The sequence below is a fragment of the Dendrobates tinctorius genome, unplaced genomic scaffold (genome assembly GCF_039654945.1).
Source record: "Dendrobates tinctorius isolate UK_male_01 unplaced genomic scaffold, ASM3965494v1 ptg000016l, whole genome shotgun sequence".
NCBI lineage: Eukaryota > Metazoa > Chordata > Amphibia > Anura > Dendrobatidae > Dendrobates > Dendrobates tinctorius.
In genome coordinates this window covers 89,210,962-89,232,133 of record NW_027361684.1, presented here as the reverse complement: position 1 = coordinate 89,232,133, position 21,172 = coordinate 89,210,962, and the positions used below count along the sequence as shown (strand labels likewise).

At 43.6% G+C, this 21,172-nt stretch overlaps 1 protein-coding gene across 10 annotated transcripts in view; it reads left to right on the top strand.

Annotated features, from left to right (window-relative positions):
• Nucleotides 1-21,172, top strand: part of CASK (calcium/calmodulin dependent serine protein kinase) — a 417,331-nt gene that overhangs the window by 193,627 nt on the left and 202,532 nt on the right. The gene's annotated exons all lie outside the window — the stretch shown is intronic.

The window sequence follows — 21,172 nt, the reverse complement described above, 5'->3', positions numbered from 1 at the left end:
AATGCTGTAGATAAGCCCCTGATGGCTGTGGCCACAGCTTAAAGGCCAAAAATTGGGTGACAGATCCCCTTTGACTGTGTATTGGTGTCTTTAGAATGGTAATGGGGTTTTCCATCATCAGAGAATTATTGGCCTATGGACGCCATCACTGTTGTACTGGTAATGGATTAACTCTTCGCCCCTCTGACAATTAGGTGGTTAAGAACTTGCACAATTACTTCAGTGTTTTTAAAAGGGCTGTCTCACAAACAAAATTAATTTTAATCAATAGATCTTGGAATAAATAATTTCCACCATTGGATGTAAAAAAAAAAAAAAAAAAAAAAAAAAAGTTCCTGTGCTGAGATAATCTTATAAATGTGTCCCTGCTGTGTACTGTGTAATAAAAACCTACAAAAGACAAAATGAAAAAAACCCTGCTATAATTAAATAAGTTAAAAGCAAAAGTGCATTTAAATCATACAGAGTTCTTAGTAATACTGTATTTGATCAAACATAGCATAAAAGCCATCCCACCATCGACAAGGTGACTCTGTGGTCGGGGCGGTCCTCCTCTGTCTAGTGTACTGTGTAATGTCTGTGTCTCACCGTACATGGACATGGTCTGATCATACCACAGCTCCTGGGCAGGGGAGGAAGGAAAAGAGAATATACAGATATTACGGCACTGGCATACAGGTTATAGACAGCTGAAAAAGTCCTACCTGTATGCCTCATATCAGATGCCTTGTTGACAAATCCTTTATCACTTTATATAAATGACATCTTCCAGGCTCTGGGAGGATATCGTCTGCCTCTGTAGCTTGTTTTAAATATAAGGGGGAGTTACCAGTGAGATGTGTAATGTTTGTTCTCTGCTCTCCTGATCTCACTGCAAAGCTGATATATTGCTTATATTTAAGTGAAAAATTTATTGTAGTACAATGTGAACATCAGACATTTAATCATTTCTATGATCCAATAATCAAGATATTTAGAACATAATATCTATTTATTGGAATACAACTTTAGAACACAAAAAACTGTAATAAATTGTAAATATGTAATACACTGTATACATGTACATGTATACGGTACAGACCAAAGTTTGGACACACCTTCTCATTCAAAGAGCTTTCTTTATTTTCATGACTATGAAAATTGTAGATTCATTCTGAAGGCATCAAAACAATGAATTACCGTATTTTTCGGACCATAAGATGCACTTTTTTCCCCAAAAATTTTTGGGGAAAGTGGGGGGTGCGTCTTATGGTCGCAATATACTCACCTCCGGGGCTCTGCGGTGCCGTGGTGGCAGCAGGCGGGGCTCTGCGGGGCAGTGGTGGCGGCGGGCTGTGCTCCGGTGCAGGGGCGGCGGCTCCGCCGGCATTTCCTCCAAGCCCGGAGGCCTCCCGCACATCTCCTGCTGGCCGCCGCCATGTTGCGGTGGCCTCCGGGAACATGGACGCGGGGAAGATGGCCGCCGGTCCGGAGACGGCGCATGCGCGGGTTCAGATCTCGTCCCGAGATCGAGATCGGGACGAGATCTGAACCCGCGCATGCGCCGTCCCCGGACCGGCGGCCATCTTCCCGGCGTCCATGTTCCCGGAGGCCACCGCAACATGGCGGCGGCCAGCAGGAGATGTGCGGGAGGCCTCCGGGCTTGGAGGAAATGCCGGCGGAGCCGCCACCCCTGCATCGGAGCACAGCCCGCCGCCACCACAGCTCCGGAGAGGCCCACCTGCCCCAGCACAACTGCCCCAGCCTCAGGACAGCTGCCCCAGCAAAGCTGCCCCAGCCTCAGGACGGCTGCCCCAGCCTCAGGACGGCTGCCCCTGCCCCAGCGCAGCTGCCCCAGCACAACCAACCTGCCCCAGCACAGAGCCGCCACCGCACGAGCCTGGACCACTGAATGACCCCTGTGACGACTACTCCACCTGTGCCGGATCCATTCCCAGGTAAGCTGAATTCGGACTGTAAGACGGACCCCCATTTGACACATTATTATTTTTTTTCCCTATTTTCCTTCTGAAAATTGGGGTGCGTCTTATGGTCCGGTGCGTCTTATAGTCCGAAAAATACGGTAACACATGTGGAATTATATAATTAAAGTGTGAAACAACTGAAAATATGTCTTATATTCTAGATTCTTCAAAGTAGCCACCTTTTGCTTTGATTACTGCTTTGCACACTCTTGGCATTCTCTTGATGAGCTTCAAGTGGTAGTCACCAGAAATGGTCTTCCAACAGTCTTGAAGGAGTTGTCAGAGATGCTTAGCACTTGTTGGCCCTTTTGCCTTCACTCTGCGGTCCAGCTCACCCCAAACCATCTCGATTGGGTTCAGGTCTGGTGACTGTGGAGGCCAGGTCATCTGGCGTAGCACCCCATCACTCTCGTTCTTGGTCAAATAGCCCTTACACAGCCTGGAGGTGTGTTTGAGGCCATTGTCCTGTTGAAAAATAAATGATGGTCCAACTAAACACAAACCGGATGAAATAGCATGCCGCTGCAAGATGCTGTGGTAGCCATGCTGGTTCAGTATGCCTTCAATTTTGAATAAATTCCCAACAGTGTCACCAGCAAAGCGCCCCCACACCATCACACCTCCTCCTCCATGCTTCACGGTGGGAACCAGGCATGTAGAGTCCATCCGTTCACCTTTTATGCGTCACACAAAGACATGGTGGTTGGAACCAAAGATCTCAAATTTGGACTCATCAGACCAAAGCACAGATTTCCACTGGTCTAATGTCCATTCCTTGTGTTCTTTAGCCCAAACAAGTCTCTTCTGCTTGTTGCCTGTCCTTAGCAGTGGTTTCCTAGCAGCTATTTTACCATGAAGGCCTGCTACACAAAGTCTCCTCTTAACAGTTGTTGTAGAGATGTGTCTGCTGCTAGAACTCTGTGTGGCATTGACCTGGTCTCTATTCTGAGCTGCTGTTAACCTGCGATTTCTGAGGCTGGTGACTAGGATGAACTTATCCTCCGCAGCAGAGGTGACTCTTGGTCTTCCTTTCCTGGGGCGGTCCTCATGTGAGCCAGGTTCTTTGTAGTCCGTGATGGTTTTTGCCAATGCACTTGGGGACACTTTCAAAGTTTTCCCAATTTTTCAGACTGACTAACCTTCATTTCTTAAAGTAATGATGGCCACTCGTTTTTCTTTACCCTTTATGAGGTAATAACTCTGGAACGCTTCCATGGATCCTGGTGATTCTGACATTGTTTTCTTGTGACATATTGTACTTCATGTTAGTGGTAAAATTTCATTCATATAACTTGCGATTATTTGTGAAAAAAAAAAACGGAAACTTGGCGAAAATTTCGCTGTTTTCCAACTTTGAATTTTTATGCCCTTAAATCACAGAGAGACGTCACACAAAAAACTTAAGTAACATTTCCCACATGTTTACTTTACATCAGCACAATTTTGGAACCCAAATTTTTTTTTGTTAGGAAGTTATAAGGGTTAAAAGTTGACCAGCGATTTCTCATTTTTGCAACACCATTTTATTTTTACAGACCACATCACATTTGAAGCCACTTTGAGGGGTCTATATGATACAAAATACCCAAAAGTGACACCATTCTAAAAACTGCACCCCTTAAGGTGCTCAAAACCATATTCAAGAAGTTTATTAACCCTTCAGGTGCTTCACAGGAACTTTTTGAATATTTAAAAAAAATGAACATTTAACTTTTCTTCACAAAAAAAATACTTCAGATTCGATTTTTTTTTTTATTTTACCAAGGGTAACAGGAGAAGTTGGACTGAAAAAGTTATTGTGCAGTTTGTCCTGAGTATGCTGATACCTGATATGTGGGGGGGAACCACTGTTTCGGCGCATGGCAGAGCTCAGAAGGGAAGGAGCGCCATTTGACTTTTTCAATGCAAAATTGGCTAGAATTCAGATTGGACGCCATGTCACGTTTGGAGAGCCCCTGATGTACCTAAACAGTGGAAACCCCCCACAAGTGACCCCATTTTGAAAACCAGACCCCCCAAGGAACTTATCTATTATGTGGTGAGAACTTTGAACCAACAAGGGCTTCACAGAAGTTTCTAATGTACAGCGGTACAATTAAAAAATCATTTTTCCACAAAAATTATCTTTTCACCCCCAATTTTTATTTTCCCAAGGGTAACAGGACCCTAAAAGTTATTGTGCAATTTGTCCTGAGTACGCTGATACCCCATATGTGGGTGTAAATGGCTATTTGGGCGCATGGCAGAGCTCAGAAGGGAAGCAGCGCCATTTGACTTTTTTGGCTGGAATTGAGATCGGACACCATGTCGCGATTGGAAAACCTCTGATGTACCAAAACAGTGGAAACCCCCCACAAATGACTCCATTTTGGATACTAGACCCCCCCAAGGAACTTATCTAGATGTGTGGTGAGCACTTTGAACCCCCCCCAGTGCTTCACAGAAGTTTATAACGCCTGGTCGTCCTCTGTCAGTGACTGTTCAGGCAGAAGGCATGCACTAACCACGTCATCGTTCCCTCTGACCTGAACGTCACAGCCAGAGGACACGGAAGACAGAGCATCGTGCGGTGGTGGAACGGGGACAGGTGAATATCGCATATACTTACCCCCTCCTGGCGCATCTCTGCAACCCCTGCTTCTCTTACGGTCTCCGGCGCCGCAGCTCTTCCTTCCTTCAGCGGTCACATGGTACCGCTCATTAAAGTAATGAATTTGCGCATATTCATGACTTTAATGAGCGGTACCACTTGACCGCTGCACATAGGTGACGGCGACCTTGGAAGAAGCAGGGGCTGCAGAGACCGCGCCAGGAGGGGGTAAGTATGATCTGACACCCGGGCTCCCCCTCCCCCACCAACCCCCTGCCGTATATGACTTGAGTATAAGCTGAGAGGAGCACTTTCAGCCTTAAAAAATGGGCTGAAAATCTTGACTTATACTCGAGTATATACGGTATATAAATATATTTATTAGATTAATGTTTTTTTTTTAAATATTTTTACATCATCACTGTAATGCTTCTGATGAGATGTCAGCTCCTGCTCTTAGCAGATGCTCACAGGCCACCTTCCCTGAAGGACCCCGTGGCCATCTTGCGGCCCGGGGTCTCCATGGAGACCGTCAGCCCACTTCCTCTGTGTTGCTCTTTGTTGTCACTGTCACTATTGACAGTAGCATCAGTGGAATGAAACGTCCACAATCGTTGCTGGCACCGATCATGGGTGTTGCTGCAGGGTGTCGGCTCTCACATATAGCTAACACCTGCACCTGATTGTGGCGATGCACTGCGTGAGCCCACATGATCGTGGCGCCATACATTTACTTTTGATTGCGGGAACGCAGCTCCCAGAGAGCAGTATATATGGCGCATATCGGGAAGGGGTTAATAGTGTGATCCACATGCATTCCAACTGAGCTAATTTACTAGTGAGATTCCCTCCTCTGTTATCTGGGTAGATATGATCAACGCCCCTAAATGTAAGCAGATGTCCTTTGTGTGGGTGAAATGACCTAAAATGTTTTGCCATATCATCTCATTTATCCAATGAGTTTTTCTGACATTTTAATGTCTTTAATGTGCTCAAGGACTTACATTGTCATACCAATGTTGTATGATCCACATGGAGAAATCACTAAATAGATGATTAAAGGTGTTCTACAGTTGAAGTGAAGGATCTTCCAAACACCTTCGCTTGCTGAATCCTAAAATGTATCAATTTTTGGATGTGTTTACATGCCTTGCAGTTACCACAATAACATCCCCATTTAGGACCTTTTGATCCAAAAATAAATTTGTAGGGAACTGATTTATAATGGTATTTTACTAGCATGTCGCACAACATTTTTCCTCGTTTAGCTGTGATACTCGGCTTGTCTGATAAGAATGAGGATAACATTGGATCCTGCTTCAAAATGGGCCAAAATTTTGAAATTGCTGAAGACCTTTCACTCCACCTTGAGTGATAATTAGTGATGAATCTGGTAGTCTCAGTAGATTCTTTTTGGAATAAGATTTCTGTCCATTCAATTGCTTAGCAAGTTCATACACTTTATCAATGTAGTGCCTGTTGAATTAATCTGTCTTCACCCCTTCCCGACCTTTGACGCCACGTAAGCGTCATGAAAGTCGGTGCCAATCCGACCCTTGATCCCCCTCCTGCGGGTCGGGTGACCGAGGTCACTGAAGGGTCACCTGACCTGCAAGTACAGGACCCTTTGTAATTCATCCCAGGGGGGGTGGCTTAGCCCTCCATGGCTACGATCGCTCTGGCTGTTCAAATTGAAACAGCCAATCAATCAGAGCGATTGTAATATTTCACCAATGAAATTTGGTGAAATATTACAATCCAGCCATGGCCGATGCTGCAATATCATCGGCCATGGCTGGTGACCTCGATCCGACCCCCCCCTCTCCACACCAAATGACGGGGGCGATCGGCCACCGACTGACAGTGGCGATATACAGCCGCCATCAGCATCTACCCTCCCCCCCCTCCCCCCCCCGGTAAACTATCACAGTGATCAAAAAAAGATAAGTATATCAACCCCCTGTTTATCACCCCCATAGGTACGTACAAATAATAAAGAAAATATTTTTATTTTTCCGTTAGAATTAGGGTTGGAATTGGGGTTAAGATTAGGGTTAGGGGTGGGTTGGGATTAGGGTTAGGCTTGTGGATAGGGTTAGGGGTGTGTTGGGGTTAGGGTTGAGTTAGAATTGAGGGGTTTCCACTATTTCGGCACATCCGGGGGTCTCCAAACGCAACATGGCGCCACCATTGATTCCAGCCAATTTTGCGTTCAAAAAGTCAAACTGTGCTCTCTCCCTTCTGAGCCCCGACTTGTGCCCAAACCGCGCGCCGAATTTTGGCTCATCTTTCATCGTTTTTAAGAAATCTCAAGATGGAAGAGGCCAGGAGCCATTTGGTGAGCTGCATTTCTTGCTACATGTTCACAGATTTACCAGTGGAAAAGCCAAACTTCACATGCCACAAATGCAAGCTTGTGTCCCTGTTGGAGGAAAAGTTGCAAAATCTCGAAGAGAGGTTAGCTACGTTGAAGATCATTAAGGAAGGTGAAGAGTTCTTGGACAGAGCAGAATTATCTCTTCATGTTACAGAAAGAGAAGAAATTCGAAGTGCACCTGAAGAAACAGAGGAATGGAGACATGTGACCCAGAGAAGCAGGAGGATCAGGAGGCAGTCAGCACCCATACGTCTCAGGAACCAGTACCAGGCTCTCACGCAGGAAAACGATGAAGAAATACATCAGGATAAGACTTTGCCCACAAACAGCAACCTTGTACGCCTTCAGAGTCCTCCTGGATGGAGAAAGAAAAATGTTGTGAAGAAGAAACGGAGAGTGGTGGTCATGGGGGATTCCCTGTTGAGAGGAACAGAGGCCGCTATCTGCAGACCGGATATAACTTCAAGAGAAATGTGCTGTCTTCCAGGTGCAAAAATTAAAGATGTGTCTGACAGGATATCAGGACTCTTCAGACCTACAGATGACTACCCATTCCTGCTACTACATGTGGGGACAAATGACACCGCAAGAAACGACCTGGAAACCATCTGCAGAGACTTTGAAGACTTAGGCAAGAAAGTGAAAGAACTGGGAGCGCAGGTGGTCTTCTCTTCCATCCTCCCAGTGGATGGCCATGGAACAAGGAGGTGGAATAAGATTCTGCAGGTGAACAACTGGCTACGTCGATGGTGCCGTCAGCAACGATTTGGATTTCTGGATCACGGAGTGAACTACTTATACGATGGACTACTTGCTAGAGATGGGGTGCACCTTACGAAGACTGGAAAGCATGTATTTGGAAGTCGCCTTGCTACACTTGTAAGGAGAGCTTTAAACTAGAACAACATGGGAAGGGAAGCAAAAGACCAGAAAAAGCCATACACCTGACAAATGCTATTGAGAACTCTGCTATTAGAAGTGGAAAGGAAGAACAAAGACGAAAGAATCTAATTAATAAAAATATTGGAGAAAGAGAAACCAATCACAAACTAAAATGTTTCTATACTAATGCACAAAGCATGGGCAACAAACAAGGAGAATTGGAACTACTAACACAGGAAAAGAAATATGATGTCATTGGAATCACTGAAACTTGGTGGGACAATACACATGATTGGAATACAAGACTAGAAGGATACAACTTATTTGCAAGAAACAGACTTGATAAACGAGGAGGGGGTGTCGCATTGTATGTTATAAACACGTATATCTGCACAGAGATTGAAGCTTCAGAGACTGGGAGTTCTGTGGAAACTGTTTGGGTAAGAATACAAGGACAGAACAATGGAAAGGACACCATTGTAGGCATTTACTACAGGCCGCCTGTGCAAGCTGAAGATATTGATGAACTCTTTATGCATCAAATGGCCAAGTTCTCCAAAAAATATGACATAGTTGTCATGGGAGATTTCAACTATCCAGACATTTGTTGGGAATCTCTCTCAGGCAAAACTAACAGGTCAAGGAAATTCTTATCCTCTCTTGCTGACAACTTTATCTTCCAAAAGGTAAGGGAGAAAACAAGGGGAACTGCTACCTTGGATCTAATCCTTATAAACAGGAAGGAAATGGTTGAGGAGGTAAAAGTGGCTGGGACCCTAGGAGGTAGTGACCATGCTATTTTAGAATTTTGGATAACTAGAGGCGGAAGACCTGTGAAGACACAGACGTCAAGGTTAGATTTCAGAAAGGCAGATTTTAAGGGATTCAGAAAGAGAATTGGAGGGATCCAATGGCTGGATATCCTAAAAGACAAAAATGTCCAGGAGGGATGGGAAATCTTGAAAAATGAAATTCTCAAAGCACAGTTGTTAACAATTCCGAAAAGAGGGAAGAATAGGAAGCATTTAAGGAAACCAGGATGGATGAACACAGAACTTAAGCACATGCTAAAAAGGAAGAAAAAAATGTTTATAAAATGGAAAGAGGGAGGCATATCTAAAGAAGAATATAATACTGTCTGCAGAACCTGCAGGGCACAAATCAGATTAGCTAAAGCTGAAAATGAATTGAGGCTTGCAAGAGATGTCAAAAGCAATAATAAAGGATTTTGGGGATATGTCAAAAGTAAAAGAAAAGTCAAAGATGCTATAGGATTTTTACAGGATGAAAATGATGAAATGGTAAGTCAGGATGTTGAGAAGGCTGAACTTTTAAATTCCTATTTTGCATCTGTTTTCTCTCAGAAAGGAAATGTAACATCAACTGTTATTCACTGTCCTATTAAGGGAATAGAAGAATCCAGGATATCTATAAACAGAAAGATAGTGAGGAAACACTTAGCTAACCTAAATGAATTCAAGTCTCCAGGTCCAGATGAATTACACCCCAGAGTACTGAAGGAGATAGCAGAAGAAATTTTTGAACCCCTCTCCATAATCTTTGAAAATTCTTGGAGAACAGGAGAAGTGCCAGAAGACTGGAGAAGAGCAAATGTTGTTCCTATCTTCAAAAAGGGGAAGAAGGTGGACCCAGGGAACTATAGGCCGGTGAGTCTGACTTCTATACCAGGAAAGATCTTTGAACAAATTATTAAACAACATGTATGTCAATACCTGGATAAGAATGAAGTGATTAAACAGAGTCAGCATGGGTTTGTAACTAATAAGTCATGTCAGACTAACTTAATTTCCTTCTATGACGGTATCACTGATTGGGTGGATCAAGGAAATGCTGTAGATATAGTATATCTTGACTTCAGCAAAGCATTTGACAAAGTCTCTCATACAATCCTTATTGAAAAAATGATTAAGTATGGAATGGAAAAGGCAACTGTTAGGTGGATTCATAACTGGCTTAGTGATCGGACCCAAAGAGTGGTCGTAAATGGCTGCACATCCAGTTGGAAGAATGTCTCAAGTGGGGTACCACAGGGCTCTGTCCTGGGCCCTGTATTGTTCAACATCTTTATCAACGATTTAGATGAAGGAATTGAGGGTAAACTGATTAAATTTGCTGATGACACAAAGCTAGGAGGGATAGCTAATACTAGAGAAGAGAGAGAGAGGATTCAAAAAGATTTAAATAAACTGGAGAAGTGGGCAGCAACTAACAGAATGGTTTTTAACAGGGAGAAATGCAAAGTACTACATCTGGGCAATAAAAATGAAAAAAGCATATATAGAATGGGAGGAATAGGGCTAAGTGACAGCACATGTGAAAAAGACTTGGGTATACTAATAGATCACAGACTGAATATGAGTCAACAGTGTGATGCAGCAGCAAAAAAGGCAAATGCAATTCTAGGATGTATTAACAGAAGCATACAGTCTAGATCACGTGAAGTCATTATTTCCCTCTACTCCTCTTTGGTCAGACCTCATCTGGAATATTGTGTCCAGTTTTGGGCACCACATTTTAAAAAAGACATCAACAAACTGGAGCAAGTTCAGAAAAGAGCGACCAGAATGGTGACCGGTCTGCAAACCCTGTCTTATGAGGAAAGGTTGCAGGATTTGGGAATGTTTAGTTTGCAAAAGAGAAGACTGAGAGGAGACTTAATAGCTGTCTACAAATATCTAAAGGGCTGTCACATTGTAGAAGGATCAACTTTATTCTCATTTGCACAAGGAAAGACTAGAAGCAATGGGATGAAACTGAATGGGAGGAGACACAGATTAGATATTAGAAAAAACTTTTTGACAGTTGGAGTGATCAATGAGTGGAACAGGCTGCCACGAGAAGTGGTGAGTTCTCCTTCAATGGAAGTCTTCAAACAGAGGCTGGACAGACATCTGACTGGGATGATTTAGCGAATCCTGCTTTGAGCAGGGGGTTGGACCAGATGGCCCAGGAGGTCCCTTCCAACTCTACGATTCTATGATTCTATGATTCAAACAGTGGTTTACCCCCACATATGGGGTATCTGCTTACTCAGGAAAAATTGCACAACTACTTTGGGGGTCTGATTTCTCCTGTTACCCTTGAAAAAATAAAAAATTGGGGGCTAAAAAATGTATTTTTGTGTTAAAAAAAAAAAAAAAAAAAAAAATTTTATTTTCAAGCTCTGCGTTATAAACGTCTTTGAAGCACTTGGGGATTCATAGTGCTCACCACACATCTAGATGAGTTCCTTGGGGGTTTAGCTTCCAAAATGGGGTCACTTGTGGGGGGTTTCTACTGTTTAGGCACATGAGGGGCTCTGCAAACGTAATATGACGCCCACAGACCATTCCATCAAGTCGGCATTTCAAAGCGTCACTACTTCCCTTCCGATCCCCGACGTGTACCCAAACAGTGGTCCCCCCCACATACGGGGTACCAGCATACTCAGGACAAACTGGACAACAACTTTTGGGGTCCAATTTCTCCTGTTACCCTTGTGAAAATAAAAAATTGCGGGCTAAAAAAAAAATCATTTTTTGAGGAAAAAAATTATTTTCATGGCTCTGCGTTATAAACTTCTGTGAAGCACCTGGGGGTTCAAAGTGCTCACTATGCATCTAGATAAGTTCCTTAGGGGGTCTAGTTTCCAAAATGGTGTCATTTGTGGGGGAGCTCCAAAGTTTAGGCACACAGGGGCTCTCCAAACACGACATGATGTCCGCTAACGATTGGAGCTAATTTTCCATTCAAAAAGTCAAATGGCGCTCCTTCCCGAGACCTGCCGTGCGCCTAAACAGTGGTTCCCCCCCCCCTCCACATATGGGGTTTTAGCATACTCAGGACAAATTGGACAACAACTTTTGGGGTCCACTTTCTCCTTTTACCCTTGGGAAAATAAAAAAAATTGATGCTAAAAGATCATTTTTGTGACTAAAAAGTTAAATGTTCATTTTTTCCTTCCATGTTTCTTCTGCTGCTGTGAAACACCTGAAGGGTTAATAAACTTCTTGATTGTGGTTTTGATCAGAAAGAGGGGTGCAGTATTTATAATGGTGTCACTTTTGGGTATTTTCAGCCATATAGACTCCTCAAAGTGACTTCAAATGTGATGTCGTGCCCCAAAAAAAAAAGGCTTTGTAAATTTTGTTGTAAAAATGAGAAATTGTTGGTCAACTTTTAACCCTTATAACTTCCTAACAAAAAAATTTTTGCTTCCAAAATTGTGCTGATGTAAAGTAGACATGTGGGAAATGTTTACCGTATTTTTCGGATTAAAAGACGCACTTTTGTTCCCCCAAATTTCGGGGGAAAGTGGGGGAGTGCGTTTCATAATGCGAATCTGTGTGCTGCTGTGCTATAGAGTGGGGGGGGCGGCTCTGGCGTGGTGTCGGGGCTGGGGTGGGCTGGCTGCGGGCTGCAGAGACTATGGTTGGTCATGTGCTCCCGCTCATTAGGCTCATGTTATATTCACTGCACCCACTGTCAATCACCTCAATGCTGAAGCAGCGCCGAGTTGGTAGACGGGAGCGGTGCGTATTACGTGTGCCTGCACTCTCGCCCCCGTCACTATAGTCACCTACCTATGATCGCTCCTGCTCCCAACTACCCCCCCCCCATGGCTTTCCTGTGTCTGCTGATGAGATCCCCCTGCAGGGCGCGCGGCAGCAGCTTGTTCAGGCAGTTCATCGCTTCAGGATCTTCCATGATGTGGCCAATAGGACCTGCGGTCACGTGACTCCCAGTGTGCACTGCGAGTCACGTGACCGCAGGTCCTATTGGTCACATCATGGAAGGTCCTGTAGCTTCAATGAGCTGCCTGATTGAGTAGCAGCTGCGCGCGCCCTCGCAGGAGGAGGATCTCAGCAGACACAGGAAAGCCACAGGGGGAGCTGGGAGCAGGAGCCATCATCAGAAGGTGAGTTAACATAGTAACATAGTTTTGAAGACTGAAGGAAGACCTTATGTCCATCTAGTTCAGCCTATTTTTTAGTGCAGCTGTTCTGCATTGTTGATCCTGGGGAAGGCAAAAAACCCACAGAGTAGAAGCCAATTTTCTCCATAGGGAAAAAAATTCCTTCCCCTAAGCTGGGTCAACCATCTACCTATAATATTCTGTTATTCGTAACCTTCTATACTGTTACTTACAAGAAAAGCATCCATTCCTTTCTTAAATTCATTCAGTGAGTTGGCCATCACCACTTCCTCAGGAAGAGAATTCCAGAGCTTCACTGCTCTTACCGTGAAGAACTCTCTTCTATGCTGGTGCAGAAATTGTCTTTCCTCCAAACGAAGAGAATGCCCCCTTGTTCTTGTCACAGTCCTTGGTACAAACAGTTCATTGGAGAGATCTCTGTATTGCCCTCTGATATACTTGTACATATATATATTAAGTCTCCCCTAAGTCTTCTCTTTTCTAGAGTAAATAGACCTAATTTTGATAACCTTTCTGGGTATTGTAGTGAACCAACTCATTTATCATTTTAGTAGCCGCCTTTGAACCTTTTCAAGTTCAGTAATGTCTTTCTTGAGCACCGGTGTCCAAAATTGCACGCAATACTCCAAGTGTGGTCTGACGAGTGATTTGTACAGAGGGAGAAATATGTTTTCATCTCGTGTCCCCAGACCTCTTCTAATGCATCCCATTATCCTATTTGCTTTGGTGGCAGCTGCCTGACACTGGGCACTCCAATTTAGCTTCTTATTGACTAAGATGCCTAAGTCTTTTTCCATGTCTGATTTCCCCAGCAGTTTCCCATTTAGTAAGTAATTATAGCATCTGTTTCTCCTTCCCATGTGCATAACCTTACACTTATAACCTCATTTGCCATTTTTCAGCCCAATTCTCCAATTTACTCAAAACTGTCTGTAGTTGCAAACTGTCCTCCTTTGTGTTAACTACCTTACATAGTTTTGTATCATCTGCAAATACTGATATTTTACTGTGTAAGCCATCCACTAGATCATTAATAAATATATTAAATAGTAGGGGGCCCAATACAGAACCCTGTGGTACCCCACTAGTAACCCTGGCCCAATCTGAGTATGCACCATTAATAACCACTCTTTGTTTTCTATCACTCAGGCTGGTTTCACATTTGCGTTAAAACAACGCTGCGCCCTGCGTCGTTAAGCCCCGCCCCGAGCCGGCTCCCTGCCCGCCCCATCCGGGATCACCGCCTACTTTCGCATTTGCACGCATGCGATCGGCGCACCCTATCTTTAGCATAGGGTGCGCAGATCATGCGCTGCCAGTGTGAAAGTAGCGTGCTGCGCACTTTTGACGGTGCGCCGTGCGCGCCGAAATGCAGCATGTTGCATTTCGGCGCGCACGGCGCACCGTAAAAAGTGCGCAGCACGCTACTTTCACACTGGCAGCGCATGATCTGCGCACCCTATGCTAAAGATAGGGTGCGCCGATCGCATGTGTGCAAATGCGAAAGTAGGCGGTGATCCCGGATGGGGCGGGCAGGGAGCCGGCTCGGGGCGGGGCTTAACGACGCAGGGCACAGCGTTGTTTTAACGCAAATGTGAAACCAGCCTAAGCCAGCTACCTACCCATCTACACACATTTTCCCCTAGCCCAAGCTTTCTCATCTTCCTTACCAATCTTTTATGTGGGACAGTGTCAAATGCTTTAGAGAAGTCGAGATAAATGATATCCAATGATTCTCCTTGGTCCATTTGAGAGCTTACATCCTCATAGAAGCTGATCAGGTTAGTTTGACAGGAGCGATCCTTAATAAATCCATGTTGATATGGAGTTAACCATTTATTAACATTGAGAATATTCCATAGTGGCATCCCTTAGAAACCCTTCAAAAATTTTACCCACAACAGATGTTAAGCTTACCGGTCTATAGTTTCCAGGTTCCCTTTTACACCCCTTTTTGAATATTGGTACCACATTTGCTTGCCGCCAATCAAAAGGAACAGACCCTGTTTCTATAGAGTCTTTAAATATAAGGAATAGAGGCCTGTCTGTCACATTACTTAACTCCCTTAATACCCGAGGGTGAATGCCATCAGGGCCTGGTGATTTGTCAATTTTAATCTTACTAAGGCGGTTCTGCACTTCTTCCTGGGTTAGGCAGGTAATACTTAATGGGGAGTTTACATTATCACTCTGCATTTCCCCTGGCAAATCCTTTTCTTGTGTGAACACTGTTGAGAAAAAAGTATTTAAAACATTTGCTTTTCCCACTTCGCTCTCTATGATTTCACCCTCATTGTTCTTTAAAGGGTCGACACCATCAATTTTAATCATTTTACTGTTAATATAATTAAAGAATAGTTTGGGGTTTGTTTTACTTTCCTTAGCAATGAGTCTCTGTTTCCACTTTTGCTAAATGCATTTGTTTTTTACACATTTTATTTTTTTCTCTATAACTTTTTAATGCTTCTTCATTGCCTTCTTGTTTTAGCTTCCTAAATGCCTTGTTCTTGTTATTTATTGCCCTTTTTACATCCTTATTTAGCCACATTGGTGTTCTCCTGTTCCTAGCCATTTTATTTCTGTACGGCATAGCTAGCTCGCAGTGGGTGTGTAAAACTGATTTAAATATTTCCCATTTATTTTCTGTGCTCCTATTATTGAAGACATTGTCCCAATCAATTCGGCGAAAGGCCTCTCTAAGCTGATCAAACTTTGCTTTCCTGAAATTCAGCGTTTTTGTAAACCCCTTCCAGTGCACCTTACTGAAGGACAAGTGGAATTGCATTATATTGTGGTCACTGTTCCCTAGGTGCCCATCGACTCGTACTTCTGTTATTCTATCTGGCCTGTGGCTTAAAATTAAGTCCAGAAGGGCTGTCCCTCTAGTTGGGCCCTGCACAAGTTGTGACAGATAATTATCCTTGGTCACTGACAGAAATTGGTTTCAGTTTCCCAGTCTGTCGGGGTAGTTGAAGTCCCCCATAATAGTCACCTCATTGTGATTTGCTGCTTTGTCTATTTGTTTCAATAATACATTTTCAGTGGTTTCTGTTATATTTAGTGGCTTATAGCAAACCCCTATGAGGATTTTACTACTTTTCCCTCCTTGTATCTCCACCCATAGAGACTCCACCTCTTTATTTCCCTCTTGTATATCTTCTCTTAGTGTGGGCTTTATAGTGGACCTTATATATAGACAGACTCCACCCCCTTTCCTTTTTTTACGATCCCTCCTAAACAAATCATATCCTTGCAAGTTAGCCGCCCAGTCATAGCTGTCGTCTAACCATGTCTCAGTTATTCCTACTATGTCGTATTTTTCCTCATACATTACCAGCTCCAGATCTTCAATCTTATTGGTCAGGCTTCTTGCATTGGTCAGCATGCAGGAAGGAAGTTTTGCTTCCTTTTTCTTCGCTTCCTTCTGAGTACCCTGTCTTGGGTCCTCTGTACCACATCTAGCATCCTTGATTAGTTTGTCCTTCTGCTGCATGTTCTTGTCTGCTGTTTTTCCTCCCATCCCCTTTTCTAGTTTAAAGCCCTCCTGATGAGTGTGGCAAGTCTTCTGGCGAATGTGTGTTTCCCAGGTTTTGTGAGGTGTATTCCATCTCTTGCGAGAAGTCCATCGTAGAGGTAATTCACGCCATGGTCCAAGAATCCAAATCCTTGCTGCCTGCACCACCGTCGTAGCCAGTTGTTCACCTCTAGTATCCTATTCCATCTTCTGATGCCATGACCCTCGACTGGGAGGATTGAGTTAACTGTTTATTATTTTATGTGCTTGCCAGCAGGGCCATAGCCCCCCCATCCCATCCTGGTTATGTGCCAGCACAAGGGGTCAATGTGCCAGGATGGGGGTTATATAGATACCAGGATGAGGGACATATACGGTATATGATTTGAAAGATGGACACTGGCATTATAAGACACACCTCCATTTAACATAAACATTTTTTTCTCTTTTTCTTTACCAAATTTGGGGGTGCGTCTTATAATCAGGTGCGTCTTATAAAGCGAAAAATACGGTATTTATATTAACTATTTTATGTCACATAACTCTGGTTTAACAGAATAAAAATTCAAAATTTGAAAATTGCTAAATTTTCGCCATATTTCTGATTTTTTTCACAAATAAACGCAAAAATTATTGACCTAAATTAACCATTAACATGAAGCCCAATATGTTACCAAAAACAGTCTCAGAATTGCTAGGATCCGTTGAAGCGTTCCTGAGTTATTACCTCATAAAGGGACACTGGTCAGAATTGCAAAAAATGGCCGGTCATTAAGGTCAAAATAAGCCGGGTCATGAAGGGGTTAAAAAAAATATCCAAGAATTTACATGTTTTCCCAGCACACCTGGTGCAATGTGAGTTTTAAAAATGAGTGGGGAAAAAAAAAATTTAAGTGAAGAAAAACTTGCTGTAATGTAATTTTTTCCCCCATTGAAAACTGACAGTTGGTTGCAGCGTAAGGCTGTGTGCCCACGTAGTGTTTTTTGAGCGTTTCTGCAGCGCTTTTAGACAAGCGATTCTGTTGCAGAAACGCTTAAGAAAAGCATCCAATTGATTTTTAATGAAAAACGCACATGTTTTGCCATGTTTAACCGCTGCGGAAACGCATCGGGATTAAAAACGCAGCATGTTCATTAATTTTGTGGAATCGCACGTGATTCCGCATACCATCAATTATATGGGCAAAAACGCTTAGGAAACGCATGCAAAAACGCTTGACAAACGCTTACAAAAGTGCATCAAAAAACGCATGCGTTTTCCCGGGAGCAGGGTGTGTAAACCTGAGCAGAATCATTCTGCTTCAGAATCGCTACGTGGGCACATAGCCAAAGGCTACTTTCACACTAGCGTTTTTTAGCGCAGCACTTCGTGCGCAATAGAAACACATGCAAAAACGCATCATGCATTTTGCATGCGTTTGCGTTTTTGGCGCATGTGTTTTAACTAATTTCTAACCATGTTAATTCTTAAAACGCATGCAATTTTAAACGCAGGCGTTCCCATGTCCATGTGCACGCCTGCGTTTCCATAGACTGTAATGTGTTATTTTTGCGCATTCCGTGCGCAAGTGTGCACATGCGTTTTTTTGATGCAGTTGGACAGACCCAAAAAATGCAACAGGTTGCGTCTGGCGCGCCTAGGCGCACACTACAAAAACATGCATGTGCACGAAAACGCGTGCAAACGCTATACCATGCGCCCGCCATGTTAAGCATAGGGGCGCATGATGCGCTGCGCAAAAAAAACGCTAATGTGAAACCAGCCGTACTGCCCAAAAAAACTGCAATATACCTGCAAAACTTGGCATGAATCTATCTTTTTTTACTTTGGATTATGTGAAATTGGACTCTCTGCATTACTAGGATTTTATTTAACCCCTTCCTGACTTTTGCAGTATATATACATCCTGATCGCAGCATTTAGCAGGCATGCAGAGGGAGGGCCCTCCAATCGATGACCCCGCAACGTAATTGCAGGGGCCTGATCGTTGTCATGGTGGCCCGGTAGGACTAGTTTTTTTTTTTTTTGTTTTTTTTTCCCTTCCATATTCCATTACCTCCTGTTAAGCACCTGAAGGGTTAATAAACTCCTTCAATGTGGTTTTGCGAAACCTTGAGGGGTGCAATGTATAGAATGGTGTCACTTTTTTTTGTATTTTCTGTCCATATAGACCCCTCCGTCAGTTCAAATGTGAGGTGGTCCCTAAAAAAAGTGGTTTTGTTGGAAAAATGAAATCACTGGTAAATTTTTAACTCTTATAATTCCTAAAAAAAAAAGTGAAAAAAATTGTGCTAATGTAAAGTAGATATGTGGCAAATGTTATTTATTAACTTTTTAACTGCATAAAAATTTAAGTTTGTGAAAAAAAAACTTAAAACATTGGAGAAAATTTAGCAATTTTCAAACAAGTTGTAGCGAAGAAATTTTACCCCTATCTCAGGCTAGGTGTGATCTATTGAAGCGTTCCAGACTGACACTGGTCAGAATTGTAAAGTTTGGCCCAGGTCAACAAGGTGAAAACAGGCTTGGGGTTGAAGGGGTTAATGTCTTAAAGAATGAAAAATGTAAGATACAGTAGGCTTGCACATTGACCTGTAGCCAGTAATGGTGCATTTAGTGTGTGTGCGCTGTCACCTATTATACAGTACAAAATGCATTTGCAGAAGTGGATAACCAGATTGTGAAACGCAAAGTTCCTTGTTCTTGTGAGCGTCTTGTATAAGAGATGTATAGTTTTATTTCCTTCTGATCATGTTGCAGATGTAGGTTAATGTACTGCAATTTGTTTGGTCAAGTTAAGAGGAAAAAAACTTGGCCATTTTACAAATGGGTGCAAGGCTAACTTCTATAGAAGCACTAATCTGCTTTGTAAAACTGACCTGACTAGAGCCTAAGGGTATGTTTCCACACTCAGTATTTGCTGCTGATTGGACGCTGCGTACAGCCGCCGCGTCCAGATGTTGCAGCATAGTGGAGGGGATTTTCTGAAATCCCATCTCCACTATGCATACAAAGACACAGATGGCAGACCTGCGTATACGCACATGCGGCGCGTCTTTATAGACCACAGCATGTCTATTTATCTTGCAGAGACCCTCAGTCTCTGCAAGATAAATAACATAGTCTATGTATAGGATGCTGTGATTCCGCATGTGTCCCATGAACACATCTGGAATCACTGTGTGTACCAAAGCCGGCAGCGCTTTGTAAGGGCCGGGTGTCCGCTGCAACCAAAGTGCTCGGAATACACCACATGGAAACATACCTTTACAAGACATCTGGTGGACACTGTCCTACAGCTTATTATTGGGTTAGGCCTGTTTCACACGTCGGTGTCTCCAGTACGTTTGGTGACAGTTTTCTCACGCATCGGAGACAGACACATGTAGACCCATTCAAATGATTGGGTCTACGCACGAGTCCATGTGCAAAACAGGCTGACATGTCCGTTTTCACCCAGACACATGGGCCGCAAAACGTGCTGCACACGGAGAATATTGCACACTGTCCTCCCTGTACACGGACGGCCTCCAGGGAAGTAGTGCTATTGTAAGCCGCTGTTCCCCGGCGGCAGGAGCTGAACGCAGCTGTCAGCCATTCTCCCCTGCTCTGCCAGCGAGCAGAGGAGAATGAATGAATGGAAAAACTGACCTGCTGTGACCTCAGGACCGTCAGAATGCAAGTGATGAGGTCACGGCAGTTCAAGCTCTGACAGTGACCTCATCATTTGCATTCTCCGACGGTCCTGAGGTCACAGCAGGTCAGTTTTTCATTCATTTGTTCTCTGCTCGCGACAGAGTAAGAGAGAATAGATGACAGCCGGCTTCAGCACCAGCCGCCGGAGGACAGCGGCTTACAGTAGCACTTCTTCCTGGGAGACTGCCCGTGTGGTCCTGATGCGGCACACGGTTGCCACACGTGTGCTGCACCTAGTACACACACGGACACTGATATCTCCAGTACCGGAAATATCAGGACATGTAAAACCGGCCTTAGTGTGACTGTCCATTGTGCTTGCCCATAGCTTACTATTGGGTCAGTGTGAGTCTCCATTTTGGTGGCCCTCAGGTTATTGGGTCAGTGTGACTATCCTTTGTGCTGGCCCATGGGTTATTATTGGGTCATTGCTGAAATGCTAAATCTGCTATATACTTTCCTAGAATAGATCTCCCCTAGGGCTCATCTTTCTTGTGGCCCTTCTGTGTGTAATCTGAGATGGCTTTATCTTTTCCTTTTCCTTTTGTGTCGCTATAAATGAATATTCATCGTGGCTCACTGATTAACACTGCAGTGTTGCAGCGCTGGGGTCCTGGGTTCATATCCCACCAAGGATAACATCTGCAAGGAGTTTGTATGTTCTCCCCGTGTTTGCATTGGTTTCCTCCTGGTTCTCTGGTTTTCCGTCACACTCCAAAGACATACTGATATGGAATCTAGATTGTGAGCCCCAATGGAGACAGTGATGATGTCTAAGTGCTGTGAAATATGATGGTGCTATAAAAGTAAAAAAATCACAATTGACAGTGGGAATAGGTTTTGCAGAATTACATGCTCATTGTATGTAGAGCTCAGTGACCACATGGAGTTTGTTATAAATCAGGGGTGCACAACCTTTTCTGAACTGAGGGACATATTTTCATATTAAAGAACTTCCAAGAGCTGCAGTAAAACTTAAATGGGTATTAACTTTTAAAAGATTGTGTTATATTGTAAGTATATACCCTAAATATCTGATCCTCGAATCCCACTACCAGCACTGTCATGTATCTGGAGAATTGCGGGGGGTTTTCATCCATCAGTACTTTAGAGAGGAGGAGACCCTGTACACATGTAGCTCTCTATTGAAAACTGTTCTGTAGTACCTGGCTGCATTTCACAATTACCTTTCTACAAAAGATGATGAGAGCT